The sequence below is a fragment of the Channa argus genome, chromosome 8 (assembly GCF_033026475.1).
Source record: "Channa argus isolate prfri chromosome 8, Channa argus male v1.0, whole genome shotgun sequence".
Taxonomy (NCBI): domain Eukaryota; kingdom Metazoa; phylum Chordata; class Actinopteri; order Anabantiformes; family Channidae; genus Channa; species Channa argus.
This window is the reverse complement of record NC_090204.1, coordinates 11,598,558-11,618,789: the sequence shown is the minus strand read 5'-3', so window position 1 is coordinate 11,618,789 and position 20,232 is coordinate 11,598,558. Positions and strand designations below refer to the sequence as shown.

General features: G+C 39.4%; 2 long non-coding RNA genes across 2 annotated transcripts; one reads left to right on the top strand and one right to left on the bottom strand.

The window, feature by feature from the left end:
* Window positions 1-2,928: 2,928 nt before the first annotated feature.
* On the top strand, window positions 2,929-5,340 carry LOC137132104 (uncharacterized). Its single transcript, XR_010915069.1, has 3 exons — window positions 2,929-3,066; window positions 3,225-3,319; window positions 5,090-5,340. It is a non-coding gene; the product is annotated as an uncharacterized lncRNA (long non-coding RNA).
* A 2,232-nt stretch (window positions 5,341-7,572) lies between these two features.
* Window positions 7,573-19,925, bottom strand: LOC137132103 (uncharacterized). The gene is made up of 2 exons (XR_010915068.1): window positions 17,265-19,925; window positions 7,573-10,112 (listed from the first exon to the last, which is right to left on the bottom strand). It is a non-coding gene; the product is annotated as an uncharacterized lncRNA (long non-coding RNA).
* Window positions 19,926-20,232: the final 307 nt, after the last annotated feature.

Below are 20,232 nucleotides of genomic sequence, written 5' to 3'. Positions count from 1 at the left end.
CTCCCACGCAGCGTCTGAGGTGATTGTGCAGTTGCTAATGCCCATGCAAACCCTATACTGTTCACCCACTTGTGCACACATAAATCCAGTCTCTGCCATTTATGAGGTTTCTTATAAGTACTGTAAGGATTTCTGAGGCCGGGTTCTTCTCAGAATCTTTTCCTGTTTGAAGCAAACACATCATTGGTGGTTGTGTGTGTGTGTTTGTGTGAGTTCCCCTCTCATAAATTCCTGCATCTTTGCAGTTAAATGTAGGGGATAAGCCTCCCTCATCCCTGGTCCTGGCACAGCTCCAGGTCCAGTGCCTAATGAAAAACCAACAGCAAATTCCAGGCTTTATTAGCTCTTGGCTCAGAGACATTTGTTGTATCATATTTGACATGTAAGGGGCTGATCACAAATCCATGCTGCTTCTCCCCTTACAACAGCAAGACCTTTTCTGTGCTCTAAATGAGGTGCGATGGGCTAATGACGGTTGCGTGCAGACGTGGCTATGCCCTCAATAATTACCTTGCTGGCTTTGCCTCCAGGTGTTCACCAGACAGCTAGTGATGTACTGTTTGAGGAGAGGGGAAGCAAACATGGGGGAAAGCGTGCTACGTTACTATGAACCTTGTGACAAAACGGGGGCTGCACCAGTGCTCAGTGCAACAAAACAGCCTGTAAGAACAAAAACTCAATAAGGATAAAATCTTGGATAAATCATCATGGATGAGTCTTTGTCCTCTGTTGGGTTAAACGTGTTTTATTCTAAGCATGCTGTGTTTGTTTTTATCATTTATCAAAAAAATATTCTAGGTTCACAGCTAAAAGGGTGGTTTTAAAATGTTTGTGGCTTGCTTCTTCAGGGTGGAGGTTGACATGTTTCAGTTACAATATGACCAAGTTTCCTGTACTTTAAAATTTCTTTTAAATCAACCCTGCAGCCACTTTTTTAGAAATCTCTAACTCATTTTTTTCCAAATATGGCTAAATGCATTGCTTTTGTTTTCAATACTCAGATACGACCCTCACTGGATTGATTCAAAGCACCTCCAATTCAGCAGTCTTTCTATTACAGTGTTTTACAGTGTGGAATTAACCTCAACGGTGGAAAAAAAGCACTGTGTGGGCAAGAAATGTGAGCTTCTTATAGCTTAGGATAGATCCCATGTGATTATGTAGAGCAATAAACCACCCGAAGACAAAGCGAGGTTGTTTTAGACAAGGAAATCACCACACCTTTCAACCTAAAAGCACATCTCTGTCAGCTTTTGACTGAGTTCGTTCAGGATGTAAACTATGATCGTGCATTTAAAGAAATCAAAGAAGTCACAATCCAGTTCCAGTATTAGCCCAAATTTCATCTTACCAAACAACTCACACTACATATTGCACGTTACAAAATATGGACTGTACACAGTATACTGGCCGAAAGGCCTGTTGTCTGGACTTTAAAGTTACTTACTGCGAGTTCTAAAGGAATAACAGTGTATGGTGATTTTCCACATTCAATCTACTGTATTAAACACTGTTAAGTTGGTGTTGAAACTGTGATCACAAACCACTTGAGTCTATAAAGGGAAAACCTTGGAGCAGCAGCACCACAGAAGCTATAGAAAGTTATTCATCACCTCCAAAGATGTAATTTTACTGCTGTCCACAGAAAAGACAAAAACACAATGGATATTTAAGGCAGACAGTAGCCAGAGAAAAGGTATAGATAGTATAAGTTCCCTAAGTGACACCACACTCTAACCAGGAGTAATGAAAGACTCAGCTCACAACACTGACAGAAATGAGGTGGGGTAATTTAAAGAAACAGTCCTCCAATGTAGTAAACGTCTGAAAGTACAAGAATACACTGACCCACACAAGTGACACTGTATTCAGTGGAGGAAAGATTATCATTCCTGGTATGGTAGCAGGTTCTTACCTAAATATATGCAGATCACATGGGAGTGGAAAAGTGTAAAGGGGAGAATTGTTGCATGTTATGTAGCTCACTGAAAAAAAAGAGGAGGAACATCATTACTGATATAACTGAAGGCATTTGTCAGATCAGTACTGGATCTACAGTAAGAACTTTTCCTTGAGGTTGTGAGAGGCTGTGAGGCTCTGAGAGAATGCATCTTTTATTTACTTATGTTATTTTTTACGTTTTGTTTCTGTGATCTGACAAATCACAGGAAAGTTGTCAAATATGGACATATTTGACAACTTTGGGAACTGATAAATTGGGGTGGGGCTGGTGGGGAGTGAACTTTTCACCTATTGTACGGTTTGTGCAATCTGTGCACATATTTAGATATACACATTATGACAAAGAAGCCAGGTGTCCATTGAAGCAGTCAGTTGTTATCTGGTCCTAACACAGAGGATGCGTTCATGAACGGGTGGCTCTTTTCTTAGTTACTGTTTTTACTGTTTCTGTTACTGACTGTCCTGTTGTGCTGTGCAAATATCCAGTGTTATCAATCAATCAGTGTGTTTTCCCTTTTCCTTTGGGCATCTTACATCACACACTTGCCCACAATGAGAACAAAAGAACAGGAAGGGCGTACTCGCTGCACGTCTCCATGAACAAATCAGACAATTGCACATGAGCCCATTTTCTTAATCACATGTTTGTTACTTTGAGAAGCACTATTTATGTGCTACAATTTAAAGTTATGCACCTATGAGTTATACAGACTACTGCACTGTAGTAGTCTCTGTAGTTCATAAATGCATGCCACACATGTCTGTTTGTCTCTGTACCATTTGTAAGCAAGTGGAAAAATTAGAGCTGAAGAAGAAAAACACAGTATACAACAGAACACAACAGAGTAAGGCAAATTCTGTGCAGTTGTTTCCTAATTAGAGGGGAATGCACTGCCACATCATTCTCATTCTGCTTTTTCCCCCCTCAGTATCTGAACAGAAGAATCGCTCAGGGGTAAAAAGAAGAGCCCATTCTGAAGAGATTTACCCAGATACCAATTTGGGTTCATGTGGACGAGGCAAGTTTACGCCACCTCTGGGCCCAGCTGTTTCCTCTTCATATCAGATTGTAGATATTAGGAGAACGGATACAAAGAAGAACAGGTCAGAGGTTATGACATATAAACTTATAGAGACAGACACAATGTCAACACAAATTCTGTTATTAACTGTTGGTAAAGATGGTATTAAAAAACATGTTCCAACAAGATGAAACATTGCCACATGCATACCAAAGTGTTTTTTTCTGTCCTCTTTCACAGTGCATGTAGAAGACAATTACCAAAAACAACACAAGTTTTCTCTTGAGGGCTGGATGTGAGCCATCTGCAGTGACTTTGCTCTCAACCTTGGGAACGTATGTGAGCATGTTTTCTCTCTTTCCTTAATCCCCTCGTTCATTCTTGCTGTGCTTTGGCTGAGTACCGTGACCACTTAACTAATTGTATTGTGAAAGATGTTCCAAGGGTGATGATTCGGCTTAGGTTTTCCAAAGTTTCCAAAGTGAAGACACAGGTTTTCTTCAAAGTTGGCCATGCAGGGGACCCTTTTGAGGATCTACAACCATTCTAGTAGCTCTGTGAGGCTGTACTCTGTGTGAAATCCTGACAGCAGGATGCAAGTACAGTCCAAGTCACATCTTAGTTTAACGCATTAACATATACAAATCAGCACTAAACACAAATATATCTGAAGTTGATGGTGATGTCAAGTATTTAGTTGTAAACCAGCAGTACTGTAGATTTTTAAATTCTGAGTTGATGGGGCCATATGACACGCTCAAATAATAAATTACATTGTTATACCTTTAAGTGTAAAAGCTTGTCACTGGGGCAGTACCCTCTAGAAGGTCTCCTGGAATTGTACCTTAATTGAATAAATGGTACATATCTACCTTTGACCTCCTCTTACAGGAACTTGGTTACCTTAAGGTCCAATAATTAGTTCTACATTAGCGTATACTGTACATATTTATTCCATTATTAACATTATGTATATTGGACATAACATTAAGAGCACCTGTGCAATTCAAGCAATTCAATACATCGGCTCTGCCACAAATTCTCTTTTACAAGGTTATAATTTCTCAGTTTTTAGGTTGAAACTGGCAGAAAGGTGAAAATATTACTATGTGTTTGTAATTGAGTTTAAAGTCCTTAGTGGAGCCATACTGGAGTGCATTATAAGAATATGTGGGTCTAATGTTTTAAATATGGGGCATAGAAACAGACTCCTACTGTACCACCATTTTTGAGAGTAAAGGTTCACCAGAGGTATTAGGTTTGTGGGGAACATGAATGTTAGTATCATATTTTAAGGCATTGCATCTAATAACTATCACCACAAGTACTAGTTTGTCTTGTTAAATTATAATTTTGAAGGTTGTGAATGGATCCCTTAATTTGTTGGCCTTCAAGGTTCTGGAAGCTGGTTTCTTTTGAGACTTGCTGTTTCCATTCATGTACCATACCAAGCCCTGGTAAACTGCATCCTGGTTCCAGCCTTGTTTCAAACTAGACTGGTGTCCTCTGATCCAACTTTGTTAAGAAAGCAAATAAGCATGTCAAAGTATTCCTTTGTATAATGGTGTAATTTGAAGGTGTTCGTCACCATTTGTTTACATTAAGTGTCACTGAAAGGTCCGCTGGGTTTAGTAGCCTTTTGTATTATATGTTATGTATGTTTTGTAAATTCCTCTTCACTGTGGAATTCGTGGAGAGTTTTTATTGTAACACCCGATGATCTCATGAGTTGATACTCATAAGAACTAATTCTTTACATTTATACTTACTACATTAAATATAAAATATAAATGTACCTGCCAAATCTTAATTTTATCATAACATATCTCATAAAAAGGGAACACAAACCTTGGGCATTTGGGGTTCAGTGACTTGCATACGGTGCAGGGGATTGAACTTATCTCCTAATAAATAAATGCTTGTTTTGTGATAGTTCTGACTTCAAACATATAAAACCTTTATTTAACAGAGCTGCCTCTCTTTTACTTTTATTTATTGATGAAATTACTCTTGAGAAGGTCTGGAGTCGAGGCTGTGACTCTTTGCTTTGGAAGTGCCACACTAAAAGCACGACTGATGCCATTGTTTTTCTTTTCTTCCACAAGGCCTGAGGAACGGAAAGAGCTTAAGCTTTGAAGAACAGATGTTCCTGCTCAGCTCCAAACCAAATTACACAGCCAAGCACACAGCCATGGGCCAGAACCACACAGATGATGATTGAAGGGTAGAGAGGTCAACAAAAGCAGATCAGGCTCAGTAAAGCAGCCACATCATGAAATCTGGTCAGCCTTTGAGACCTGAAGATGAAAGAGGTCTTAATATCACAATTGAGACTAAAGAAAAGAGCTGGAGTCTGGGTGCCCATCTTTGGCTGAGGATGTGGGATATGAGAGTTGTGAGAGAAAGTTGTCTTGTTTTTTATTTCAGTGTATGAAACAAGCAGCCTGTAACAGGCTGTAAAAAGTGAAATTCAAAAAGAAAGTTGAACCTTTGAACTTTTGCAATTTCCTGGAAATGACAAAACATTTCATTAGGGACATTTGCATTGTCTAAAATTATTTTCTACTGTGAGGCCCTGGTGAAACTATGTTACGTATTGGAATTTTTTTAAGCGATTGGGTTTTTAATCGGTCACCTAGCACAGAGGAAGCAGTGTTGAACCCCCTCCCACCGTGATGTCACACCTAACTATGAAATTAGTTGGAAAGATGAATTTAAAGGGAAGTTTAGATGAATAACATATTACATAAAACATGTATCTCAAAATTCTCAACCCATAAGTAAACATTAAAGGAGAACTGATTTTATACATCAAATCCTATGTAAAGGTATTAGGAATCTATACAATTTCTGTTTATTTGAGAGGGCAAAAAGAAGCAACAATATGCCAATATGTAAAAACCTCGGCTTAGGTTTGCTTTTCCTAAATACCCTGGTGTCACGTAAAAGTTAATTCATTCCCTGCTCTTTCACCACAAGCTTTATCCCTCCCCCCTCACGATTTAAATCAAGTCGCATTGATGCTGATTCTCTGAAGATCTGGTGTCACCATTTTAATCAACCCCTATTGATAACACCTATTTTTACCAGCTCAAATTGACTTTCTTTTCTTTTGACCAAAAAAGGTCTGAGATTTGTAACACCCATAACACCCACAACCTCATGAGAACTTCAGTTTCCTCAAAAGCCAGTGTTGACCCTGACATATATAAAATTGTAATTATAAGTAATTAAACAAATATTTTCTTTATTTCTCAGGACTTTGGTACACATTTTTTATACATGTTAATTACGCCATGCCTTTATGATTAGTTTTCTTGTTAGGCTGCAACATGTTTTACGGAGGGAAAGGTGATGTTATATTATTATATGGATAAACAAAGATCGCTACAATTTCTTCTCAGACTTATTTAAAGTTTATTCGGTTACTGTAAATCATGGCTCAATTAGTAACAAAATTAAACTTTGGTTGCACCAGTAACATCAAAATAAATTATGATCAAATGGTGGTTAGAAACTTTTGAAATAATGTACTTCATATACCAGTGTATCCCACAAGTTAGATTAAAGGCTTTTAGAAATTATGGTTAACGTGTCACTGGTACCACCTCGCTGGAACAATGCCCTGAAGACAATATAAGAGAGCTGACACCATGAGCAAAACAACTTTCTAACCTTCAAGTGAATAATCTTCTCAACGTTTGAATGGAACATTTATCTGCAGAAATCCAGAGTTAAAGAAACATCATTTTGTGCTGTCAACCACAATCAGAATAGTTGCTGGATAAGAACAGATTCATCATGCTCGCTAATGAGCTTTCACTTTCCCGGGGGCACGAAATCTTCAAGATGAAGCACTTTTCCTGGAGACTGTGGGTTATCTGGAAAGTAGGGAGGAAGAAGAAGTGCACACATTCCCAATCCCTGAAAATGAGTAATGAGGGCTGCTGGGTGACATCAGTTGCACAGGCATAGCAGACATTTTACTGGGATTACCTCACAATGAACTCCAGTCTCAGTCTGGCCTTTGAAAGCACAGAAAGAAAAGAAAAAAAGCAGTCTTTGACAGAGAGATGGAGAGAGACACATAGGCGAAGAGTGAGAGATGTGTTTGCAGCATTGTCAGGAGAAGGATGCTGAAATAAACATGAAGGCTGAGCAGAAGAATGGACTGCATCAGTATGTATGTAACAGTATGTTACAGAACAGCTCAGGATGCCAGGGCCTACCTATCACACAAAATATGGTAAATGTCCTTATGAAACATTCATATTTTAGCAAAGAAAAGGACAGTCATTAAACTCAAGCTGCACTACTTTGCATATACTTTAGGGTTCAGTGCCATCATCTGACAGGTTAGATAGCTTGGGTTTGATTTTTATCAGGGCCAGTGACTCAAGGCAAACATTCAATGCTGCTCTCTTGTTTAAGAACTAAAACGTTAAAAGACAGGATAGGCTGCCTTGTTGAATGGAAGATAGGTTGAAGGATGCAAAAGTAACTTCTTTGTAGTAAGAGGGCTCCACTCCTGTTCCTGCTGAACTGAGCCAGTTTTTCAGGAAAACACTGATACCAGTTCAGTAGGCACGGGAGGGCACAGCCCAGACACTGTCATCACTGTCACAAGGCTGGGTTCAGTCTATATGCTTTTAAAAAAGCATTTTTAAATCCAACAGAAAAACTTATATGACATGCAACATGCAGCGTAATAAACCATGAAATTAATCTCTGAGTGTTACTGTTGCTGTGCATGTCAAGTTTTTCATTCTTGCTGACATTGATGACAAATTGTTAGCCATTCTTGCAAACAGCAACTCAGTTTCAGACAGAGGTGGACAAAAATTTACATGGATTTATAATTTTTGTCCAGCAACCACTCATTTTGACTGCTGAAACTTAATTACCTGCATTTACTCTGGGTGGCCCAGACAACAAATGCATTGTTATTGCAGTAGAATAAACCAAACTTTGAACACATCATGTGGGAAAAAATGGAAAAGGACATCATGCTTGGCAAAATGGAAGGTATAAGCATAGCATACACAATGGATCGACACAATCAACGCATTCATGTAGGGCCCATTTTAAAGCCTTAGCCCATTGGTGGAGGACCAGATACACTTAACAATAACTATCCCTAACTAACATTATTTATATAGTTGGCTTTAAAACACTATTTTCAGCTGAGGCTTTTCTGAGTTTCCGGCAAATCAAAACAAAAAAGAAGGAAAGATGGCTGTCCATGTTATAGGTACATAAAGGGTGTTAAAGGCTGAGGCTAATGTACAAGACAAAATGACATTTCACACAGAAGACTGGGAAATAAAGAATTATTATCGTATTGCCGTGTAGGGATACACTAACTTAGAAAGCTTTAGCATGACAAAGAATAATGTCAAACCAAAAAATTCGAGATGTTTCGCTCACATACCTGTTTGTATTTTTAGTGTTTTTAATTTTAAAGGATTCACTTTGCTCATTTCCATTGTAATTGCTGCTAACAGCTAGTTCTGAAAAGGCATTTGTAGCTTTTAAGTCCACAGACATACAATGCTAGTTAGTTATTTGCTACTTGGTCTTGTTAATAATTAATTAATAAGGAGCGTTATCTAAGTACTCAAATACACTTAGAGCAGGAAAGCTGTTTAATCCTTTCCTCACACTTTTACCTCACAAAAAAACAAACAAAAAAAAAACAAAAAACTCAAATCTCCAGAATCTCCCAATTATCTCACATGTTTAGGTCACGGTCAGTGAAGTACACTGGTCCTCATTTGACTTAGTTGGACTTGAACTGGGCATGCCCAGACGGGCCTGGTATTAAGCACCACATTCCTAAAATCCCAATCCAACCTGTGGCATTTTTAAAGTCCACATTAAACCTGGCTCAAACTGTCTGACTGAAACACTTTCAAATATATTCGGCATTCATGATAATTCCTGCCAGATGCAGGTAAGGTAAAACTGTTGTTGCTTCAGGCAAACACAATAAAAAAACAAAGCTTGTCTCACGTCTGGACTGTATGGCACAAATGAGACTTGCTTCGGTCCACAGAGGTACATTTAACTCCACATAGGGCTTGATCCATAGTCTCCCAGCCTCCCTACTGCCTCCTCCACGTAATCTCTCACCACCCCCCTCCTTCTCCCTCCTTCTTCCCTCATATCCGAGATCATCAAGTTCCTTCCATTCACTGGAACAAATCCCCTCACTCGAATCAACTATTTCACCTCAGGCACTGAACTTAGCCACTGTGAACAACACATAGCAGGGATCAATGCTCACCAATTAGCTAAGCTCTGTGCCTTTAGCAAGTTGGTGGCTGGCTTTTGAGGGAACAGAGACTCACATAGACCTTTACGTGACTCCTCAGCGGTAAAGTTTCAAAGTCTGCAATTCTTATGATGTTAAAGTTTCAGAGCAGCTCATTTGTATTGTGTTTCAAAGTGTACTTCCAGTGGAGGATCCCAGCCTTCTTTTTATGCATCAAAATCATCTCCTTGTTTAGCGAGTTAAAGTCCATGAAGCTGAAACATGATCCGCCTCCAGAACTTTCTTCTGTTGTGTAAAGCTGCATGGCTTTCATATGCATTTACATCCACTTCCTGGCAGATTTGATAGAGGAGAATCCTGAAGACAGCTGCACACTTAACGACAGTTTTAAATGCATTTAAACACTTGCTGGGAGACACACACCGAACAAAAAACATGTTGTTTGTTTTGTTTTCCGTGCAAAGATATGATTCCACATCAACCTCTTGCAAGCCCACTGAGAGTTGATCAGAATATCCTCTCTAATATTTATTTCCATGGCAACTCTATTATCAAATATTTGATGAAAAAAATCAGAGCAGCCAAAACAAACACAGAATAATTTCTCACAATGGTAATACAACAATGTGTCAGGGTCACCTGCTGAGCTGTGGAGGAGTGGAAATCCCTGGCAATGTGATTTTTGTTTCTCTTTGTTTATCAAATCACGGTGCCAGGAACCCTCCCCACCACAGCCATGGCACAAGCTGGATCCCCTCGTCACCGCTCTGCCCTTTCTTGCCCTTGGTATCTTCTCCAACATCCTCCTGGGCTCCAGATGCTTTCTTCCACAGCAGCTGTGGAGCACCTGTGACCTGAAAGAAGGAGAAAGAAAGATGCAGACATTACTCGGCAGACAGTCTGAGCAAAACCTTTACATTAGAATTTAAATGCATCTGATAATTTATGATGCACTGCAAAACACTTGTGTAGCCCTGGGATCAAAGATGATAAAACGAATCTCTGCATGGAAAAATATTAACTTTATAGGATGAGAGGAATGACTCTGCAGACTTTTCTGTTGCACAGATCAGCAAGAAGCAGCAGATGTCTGGCTTGAACATGCAGAGCCAGCTACCTGGTCAGTTTGTTTAAAGCAACTCCAGGGCAAAAAACAAAACACAGTTTGTTTGAAAAGGCAAGGGGAGACGTCCATACTCTCTCTATAAAATGTCAGCCGAGGAGAACAGGCAGCAGAAGGTGCTCTGGGTCTTGTTTTTGTGAATAATAAGCTAATGGACTTGGTTCTGCTTTGTCTCTGTCTCGCATCAAACTAGTGCTCTTCAAGTCACAGAGAACTGTTTTATTTGTTTTCCCATTGTAGACGGTGTGACATTGCTGGGTGGGTCCACAAAGGGAGGAATAGAAAAAAACACAAGCTCCAGCTCTTTTTACAACTTACTTCTTAAATAATAAGAATCTAACCATGTGTTATTACCTTTTGTTGTTGTTGTTTATGCTGTTTTGCAGGGAAAATTCCTGGCCCACCCTGGTGGGGAAGAAATAATAACAGGATTGTTGAGCAGTGAGGAGGAGGTTAGGGCTGAGTCTCAACAATCTCTCTTTGATTTCTTTTCCTACACTGTCAGCGTCTCCTCTCCCTTAATTTGAGATTTGGCATTACTGGAGAACCATATCCATAAATCCCACAATAACAATTCAGATTTATTTTTTTTTTTACTTTTTAAGTTTTACAGTACAGTAAGACATTTTTAAACCTTAACTTCCATTTGAACATTTAAAACAGCTATGATCAGATGTTGTTTTGTTACTGTAATTACTTTCTTACATTTTTGGACTTAAAGGAATAGGAACATTTGAGCAATACTAGTGGAATGTTTGATGAGAAGTTTAATATCACTCTCCCACATATTTTTTAAATATAAATCTAAAAGTCAATTTGTTTATCCTAGAAAAAAAGCAACCAAATTCATTTAAAATCTTAAAAACTGGCTGATTAACATTTTGCACGTCTTGGCTACAACATTTAATTTGACGGTTTCTTGGCTGGGAGTGATATGTATCTTCATCGTGACCAAAATGTTGCTGCTGTGATCAACCAATGTAAAAACACACTTACACACTTTGAATTGCAGCTTACTATGTTTAGTCTGGCTGCTTAACCACAGACTGATTGGAGTGCCCATCCTGAGCTCTGTCCACCACAATATTAAAACCATTGCTTTAATTATTACTTTTGCATTAACTGTGCTGTATGCTTTAGTTCAGGTTTAATTTCTTATTTTGTATTACCAACTTGTGTTTCCAATCTTTTGAAAGGTTGAGGAGAAAGAGTGAAGGATACACTGTAGAGACTCATGTATATTTAAAACTGCCGGAGATCCCATATCAAAGCTATGGCAAAACTATCATTAGCGGATTTTGAAATCTCGCTAAACAGAAACAAATATCACACAGACATCTTTTCCAGTCTTCTGTGTGCACTTAGAGTGGCTTGTGACAAGATCCAGGTGGCATCTGTACATCCTTTTACAAAGGAAATATGCATCTTCACAGCCCTGGCGTTTACGTGCAGAGACACAGTTCATGTAGTACAACCCAACCCAGCCATGCAGAATCCTTCTAGACTCCAAAATATGTCAATCCTGTCATGCAGCGTTAACAGTGGGCCCCTCCCTAAACAAGATCCATGAATAAATATGTTTGTCTAGGTTGCGAGATGTGGAACTTAAAGTTGTGCTTCACTGAGCAGTTGGAGGAAAGAAGAATGAAGCATTGCTTTGCCTGTGTGTGTGTGTGTGTGTGTGTCTGTGTGTTCATTTGTATGCATGAGGTGTTGTGTGTGAAAGACAAAAAGAGTGATTCAAAGGGAGTGGTCGTCTGACATGTATATGAGTCAGTGTTTGTTTGCAGGGTGTGAAGGCTCGATATGGGAAATTTTTGATTGGGTAAATTATTGTCAGGTTAGATTAAATTGTGTGACATATTTTTGGCAGTGATGATGAATTACAGAATAGCAAACAAAGGTTCAATGTGGAAATGATAACATTGAAAATCTTTCAAAATAATCATTGACATATATCCCATAAACCTTTTTAAAAATGCAAAGTTGGCCTAAAAGCTAACATGTGCAGTTGATTAGAACTGCAACATTTTTCATAAAGGATTAAAATTGTTTTGTGTATGTGTGTTTGCATGTGTCAAAAAATACTTTTAAAATGTGAAACATTGGATTCAGCTTTTTTATTTTGTCCTTTAGTCTAAAAATAAAAATTTGGGTTGAAAAATAACTTAATATATGAATTTATATTCAAATTAGTTTCCGGTTGACTTTTGTTAACACTAATAATTTCAGCTCTACAGTAGAAAAATTAAGAAGTATGTACTTTTTAAACATAACAGCAGCTGGACAGTGATCAGATCATCATTTTTATATATCCATAGCAACTAAAGTTGATTGCCAGTGTCATTTGTTTGTGGTTTGTGAAAGAATAATGTCTTGTCTCGGGTTTGTGAGAGTACATATGAACCTTACTAAACGCCTAATGGGATTTATTATTGTACACGAGGATGAAAGTGTGAACAAGTCACCACATTTAGAATGTGCAAGGTTTGCACCCTCGGCTGAACAAAATGACCTCATTCACGGAGCCGGGAGAAACTGCTTGTTGGGCAAAAGGCCAAATGAGGGCCAAAAAACACAGCACAAGTGGCATTCGGTACTCAAAATATATGCAATGATAAAAATCCACAATTGTCTTCCACAAGTTTTTTGCTTCAATAAGTGCTTCCCCCCTTTTTCTGTCAAATGTGGCAAGACCGCACACCATTCGCTGAAAGGCAGTTTCTCCTGAAATTTTACTCTCCTGCAGTTGCCAGTGTTTACACAGGAGCTGTGATATATGTGGTGGTGACCACAGACATAAGATTCACATCTGAACTCAGCTGTACACCTCTGACGTCACCCTGCATCTAACACATAAGTGCCACTGTAATTTGTCACCCCGCTCTCACAGAAAACAGGCAAAGTGTTGAGAGGGAGATGGAGAAGCAAGAGATGGAGAGAAACATAAGTGAGAAAGAGAGAACAATATCCTCCCTAATAGCATTAGGAAAGCCTTGGTTTTACGGAGGCTTACTATCATGCTACATAAAGTGTGCTAAGGTCTTAAGGCATATGAAGCTTTTTTTTTAACACAGAGCCTTTGGAGATAATGCTTTGAATGTTGGCAGCTCCAACCAGAATTGATCTTGGGTGGCTAAACATGTGAGAGATCTATGTGCAACGATTGGTTACACTTGTATGACACTGAATATCATGCCAAGTTTACAGAAGGACCAGAGATGTTTGTGGATATGTCAAAGTATGCAGGGGCTTAACTTAAAACTCCCTTCTACAGTATAATTCCTCACTTAACTTCTACTTTTCATGTGAACAACCGTAACTCATTTTCCTCCCGCCCTCCAGTGTGGCCATTAGGTACACGTATAAATACCTTTGTTTTCTGATGTGGTAAAACTTAACTCTTTTTAGATATAAATGTCCCTTAAAGGGGTCACTGTGTACTTATCAAATCATCAAATAACAACTGAACACCTCACACACTGTATACATCTCTTTCCCTGACAGTGACAATTGCAGTGATGTTCACATCCACTTCACACACTGATTAGCCAGCTGAGTGGAGGTAAGAAAGGTCTGACTTTTTCACAAGACTCCTTTCTTTTTTTTCTAACTGTTTTAATACAGTAATAATGCCCATATATTTTATGTGCAAACTTTTTCTACGCAGGACACAACCGCTTTTTGAAAACTCATGAGACAACTGGCAACCAGGCCTCTGCAGGTAACTAAAGAGCCCATGAGCATTAAAAAGTCATTACCAGTGTCGGGTGGGTCTGAGCATCATTATTCAGCTCATTAGATCACTCATTCTTGATAAACCAAGCCACACGTGACTGATGAAGGAAGCAGGCATCATCAAGCACAAGCTTTTTTCCACGTGTCCCATTAACAATAATCCACTTTGCATCATGGTAATTCAATTTGTGGGGATGTAGTTACATGCAAAATCAATCACTACCAACCTTCCTTTGAAATGAAACAGAATAAGACACATGAAACTAAACCCGTGTGAATTTTATGTCAAAAAATACTTGAAATTCTATCGTTTGAATGTTATTGTACAGACTCACTGACTCATCTCTTATAAGAACAATAGAGTAGTGACAAAAAGATATGTCTCTACACTCTGACAGGAATATGATTGATTATAATGCATGAGGGGAAATGGCACAGCTGCATTAAAGTCTGAATCTGATATTAGCAGCTATCTCAGCTATTAGCTAATAGCTGTGGCTACGCCGATAACAGTTTGACTCGAAGGGAAAAATTCTCCACAAAACGCCGAGAAAAGCCAAGGAAGGTGTAGCTCAGGTCAGAGAAAGTGAGGCACAAAAGAAAAATATACAGAAAAATACGTAGTTGAGTTGAGTGTGCTTAGGTGACGTAGGGATTTAGGAAATACACTCAGACATAACTATGTTAGATGGCTGGGTTCATCTGAGGACAAGTGGTTGTCAGCATTTCTAACTCTAATAAAGTCTGATACCAGATACAAACTGCTTTTTTTGTTTGTGGCACACCCTGAGCGCAGCATTCCAGCACCTACAGACAACACCTACAAGAACAAAAGATCACTAAGAGCCCTTTCTAGGTTGCTTTTATTCAGTCTAATTTATTATTAAATGTGACACATTGAAGTTGTAAAACACACACATTTAAAAATAGCTGAAGATACCTGCAGCAGAGGGTGGAGATAAACATTTCCAGTTAATTCAGGCTAAGGTAAGGAGGGAGGGAAGGAGGTGGGGAGGGGATTCCTGACTGACTACTGAGATGCATCTGTCAGCATGCCGTGTGAGAAGGCTAAGAGGAGTTGGTGTGTTCAGATTGTGACCTCTGTAGCCAGCAGGCTCCCTCCCACTCTAAGCATGCAATCTCTCCACAAACTGAGGCCTGTTTTTCCACCACACATGGCTTCAATTGAAAGCTACCGCCACTGCTGTGTCTGCAGCTCTGAGAAAAAAAAAAAAAAACAACCAAACAAACAAAAAAACCCAAACCAAAAACAGCCAGGCATGTCTCGACAGACCTGATTATGAAATCAGTGATTGGCGCATGAGCTGCTATTGTCACTAAGATGTGGATGTTTCTGGGATGTTCACTGAACTGAAAGGAGAAGAAATGCACATGCACATGTTATTTATTTTATTTCTATTCCTATTATTTCCTATTTGTAGGGATGCTTTCATTTATACATGTGAGCTATTTGTATGTTTGTGTGTGAACAGTCCTGTATTTAATGTCTTGCTCCCGTGCCAACAAGGCAAGCTGTTTATTACTTGGTGGGTCGTAAAAAGTAAATATGCATCAGTCGAGGCCCATCAAAGGCTCCTTCATCCAGTTCCTGGCTAAGATGGCTTTGAATGTGTGCTGTAATTGCAACAGCTCACAGAAATTTTTCGTGGTAGATGCATGGCTGGGCTGAAAGAGTTGAGGCAAACCATGCTGTCCTGTGCACCTAAACCTACTGCTGTTGATCTGAAGGGAACCAGCAAGCACACAAAGTGCAGGGAAACCATGATGAGGAGGAGGCAATGTGGCAGCACATAGAGAGTCACACAGGTGCACTTCTTGCAAGAAAACACACATCAAACAGGACTGTACTCAGAGACATGTGCTCACCATAAGCGCTATCCATGACAGCAAAATTATCAGCCACAACCAAATATCAAACATCTGTTTACTGTTTGCGAGACAACGCCCATGTCAACATCTGCAACAGACAGTGAGTATGCAGAGTTTGTCCTATTCTGAAGCACAGCTCAAGTTTAAAGCGGAATTAAAAGATATTTGACCACTAGAGGTTAGAAAGTTGTGAGGGTGTTGTGGGTAACTTGTATTTTTTTTTTTTAAGCACACAGAGCAGCCAGTACTAGCAATGTTATCTCTCCTTTTGATTCCTGAATACTAAAAATTAAAGGCTGTTGTTGCCAAGTTACACTTACCATTTTTCACCATTCAACTACACAGCTTATCTGGGAACAGACAACACATAACAATAACGAGCAAAAAGTCATAAAAAAAAAAGCTAAAAGATTTATAGTGCTGCAGAGTTGGGTGTGGATTTGTGTGCCCACAGGTACAAAACCTTTCTAAATGCATCGCTGTGCCCTTGAGTAACACATCTCTTACACAGGGGAACAACTCACTGATTTAACCGACCGAGATAACGCCTTGAAGCATGTTCAAATATTTCAACTATGTGTCCAAAAATGTTTATCAAATCAAACTCCTTTTCCAAATATTGGTGAGAGTATGGCTGTTTACAAAACCCCCCAAAGTCATGTGTTTGCTGAGAAAAAGTGCTGGTACAGCAGCCAAAAGTCACGCAGGTGTGCGTGTGTGTGTGTATGTGTATGTGCGTGTGTGTGAAATTCTTTCTGCTTTTTATTTCACTGTGAATAAGTAGAAGTTTCTTCAATGTTATTGAGATTATTATTGACTTGGCATCACACAATTCTCTATTTCACGCTCTAAAATACCCATGAGTGAATAAAGATGTAATTTTTAATTGAACCCTCATAAACAGTATTTAATCACCCATGTGAAATTTCTTTAAAGAGTCAATGAGGGCTCTAAACCAACGACTTGTTTGTCATACAAGCAGATGCACTGTCATCCCAAGTGTTATCACTAGGAGATCAAAGAGAGATTACGACAACTGCAGAAACTCACTCTGATGCTTTGAACCTCGTGTCTTGTGTTTTCTGACAAGTCAGCTGCCAGAGGAAAAAAAAAGGATGGAAAAATAAGGACAGGCACAAGTGAGGAAATTTAATACAATTTGGAAAGCTACACCCACATGAGTAAAAAGAGTCAAAAGAAAAAAATGTGTACGAAAAAAGCATGTGAGAAACAGAGAGGGGTGTTTGCCACTCACCATGCCCACAGGTCCGATGTGCTGCTCGGTAAATCTGAGTCATCGCAGAGTTCCCAGACTGCTTTGCACAAAGTGGAAAAGTTGGCTTTTTGGGAAAGAGCCCAATGACTGATTAACTAACTAAACATCTGACTGCCTAATGACTGACTGACAACTTAACTGTGCCAACTGTGCCATCTCAGATCCAAGACTCAGTGCAATCCTCAGAGCCCAGGTCTCCTGCCGAGCTCTTGCTGCCAAAGCTGTCCTATCTTGCGATTTCTTGCACTGTCCAGGGCCAGTTCCCTGTGCTCAACAGCCCATGGAGAAACGGAGAGAGGGATAAAAATTAAAATCTGTCCACCCTTGTTCCCACAGCCTGTCAGGAGGAGAGGAGAGAAGTGGAGGCTGCTCTGTTCCCATAGAGGTCATATGTGGCCAGCCAGCTGGCTGGTAACTGCTGCCTGTCTGCTACCGGAGTTGTCTCCCCCTCTCTGTCTGTCCCCCCTGCAAACCTGACAAATCAATCTGGAGAGACGGCAGAGCACCGAGCCACTCTCACACAGCCAGGAGTAACAGTGGAGACAGAGAGAGACTTTCAACCAGTTGTCCCAAGAGATCCACTGTCCATATGAGAGCCTGGAGGCAGAGCTGCCAGTTCTCCTTCCTCCCTCCTCTTTCCAGCCCTCCCTTCATTCTTCCCTCCCTCCTCTTCTTTCATTCCCCTCTCTATTTTACAGCGTCCACTGAGACACTTAATGTTGCAATTGCATTAGTCTTTAGCGAGCAAGGAATGGCTCTTAGTGCTTAATGCAATGTTGTGTCTCTCCCTCTTTGACTCTTTCTCCTTATCTCTCTTTTTCTTCTCTCTCCTCTGTCTCTCTCTCTTTTTCTCTATTTCTTTGTCTCTCTCCCAAGTGTCTATCAGTTTGACACGTACACATACACATACACACCTCTCCTTCCTTCCTTGCAGCTTTTCTTCTTCCTCTGTGACTTATCCCTTAAAGGAACACTGTCCTACTTGTTTCTCTTCCTTAGAGTAACTGTAGTACTTTGAGGGAGTCCAGGTGCAGGATCCCATTTATTTGAGGCATTGATTGTATATATATATGTCTGTTTTCCTTGTGACTGTCTTACATGTTAACCTGCTGTTACTGGACTAATGTTCAACTGTGGTGCAGCAGTAGATGTATACTGTATCTAAGATTAATGAGACAGCAATGGGCAGTGTACGGACATGGTTGGGAGAAAAAAAAAACACAGATAAACTTTGGTGAGTCTTGGAAAAAGTTGCGAGATCCCAGAAAAAAGCTTGCGAGATCTCTGAAAACTTTTGCGAGATCTTGCAAAAGCTAATCGGACATGTAAGAGAAAAAAATTTTGATGGTTGGTTGCGAGATCTCGGAAAAGTTTATCTGGTTATTATGTTAATTTTTTCCAACCATGTCCCTTCCTGGGCCACGTATTTCTCAGCATCCTGTGAGTACAGTTCATGAAACTATATATTTTAATTTCAGACAAAGCAGATTTGACCCACCAAACGTAATCAGAAGTATAATATGTGCTTCCAACAACAGCAGTTTCATATGAGTGTAGCGCTGAGTATAGGTGGATTTATCTTCTCATGTATAAATTCACATCCAGATGTAACTTCCAAACTGTTAATAATTACTTATTCGAGTTATGAGTTTGAAATTTGTTCAATAATTCGGGACAGAATTAACATTTTTCAGTTCAGTAATTTTACAGCACAAGAGTACGCCATCAGCCTAACCCATCTCAAAGCTTATTTTCTGATGTTTAGCAATTACATAATGTTTGAAAAAGTGGGTTCTTGATTTCAAGCAGGCAGACAAAAGCTGTCTGAATTTTTAGCCAGCAACTTTGAATTCTGGCATTGTTGTTGTCTTAAATGTTGTTCTAAATTCTGTTGGGCTGTGTATCCTTTAAACTTATCTTCAGACTTTTTGGTCTCAGTTTTAACATGACAAGAGCTTTTAAAATTAACCTTAATGATTAATCATACAACATTGTTTTAAAACATTTTGTGCCACAGAAATTTAAGAAAAACTATATTCTAGAGATTAGATCCCCTCTTGTCTCAAAGGCCCAGGGATCAATATGTTCAAAATCAATCTGTCAACAAAGCCAGAGGAGCAGTGACAGTGTTTCATCAGCAGGGGTGATGCAGCAGTTTTGGACTTAGCCTTTAAGTCTGACACTGGAGAGTGACAAGGGGCCCAGCAGAGAAATCCTGTAAGTAGATAGTCACGAATTGTATCCCCACAATGTGTCCAAAACAGCTTCTCTGTCCTTTTGAAGTGTCTATAAAATGGTGAACCCTCATACATATGTACCACGCAAAAAGTCAGTTTGGTAAAAAGATGAATTTACTGCCAGTAAAACACAGCGTAATATGTGAACAAGTAGAAAATGCATGACTAGGCCATCCTGATGATGTCCCTCTGAGGTAGAAACATGGCTTGCAGTAACTTCAACTGTTCCCTGCTCTAAATCTAAAATGATTAGAGGGCAGCAGCAAAGATTAGTCTGTATTTCAAAGAGTATTACATGTCCAGACATAACATTCATTAATTAAACTCTTGTGTTCTCTTTGAAGTTGGATAATATCTTACAAAGGCAGTTTTGGGGACAAGAACTGCAGCCCCTGCAATGTTCTTGGAGCCGACTGTCTGTCTTATAACTCACAGCTACTGTATAATAGGGATCTATTCACTGCACAGAATTAGACTTCAGGCTTGGATTTCTTTATTTCTCAGCTAATAGCAAAGGACTTATGAAAAAGCAAAGGATCAAAAGATTCTTAAATAAATCACTCGCATGCAATAGGTGGGTGGAATTTGGTTTGTGGTCCTGATAGCTGCATTGATTATATATTTTTTTCTGTAACAATGATTTAATAACTGTATGAGCACCACGTATAACACGTAACAAACAAGCTGAAGACAGCACAGTGCAAATTAAA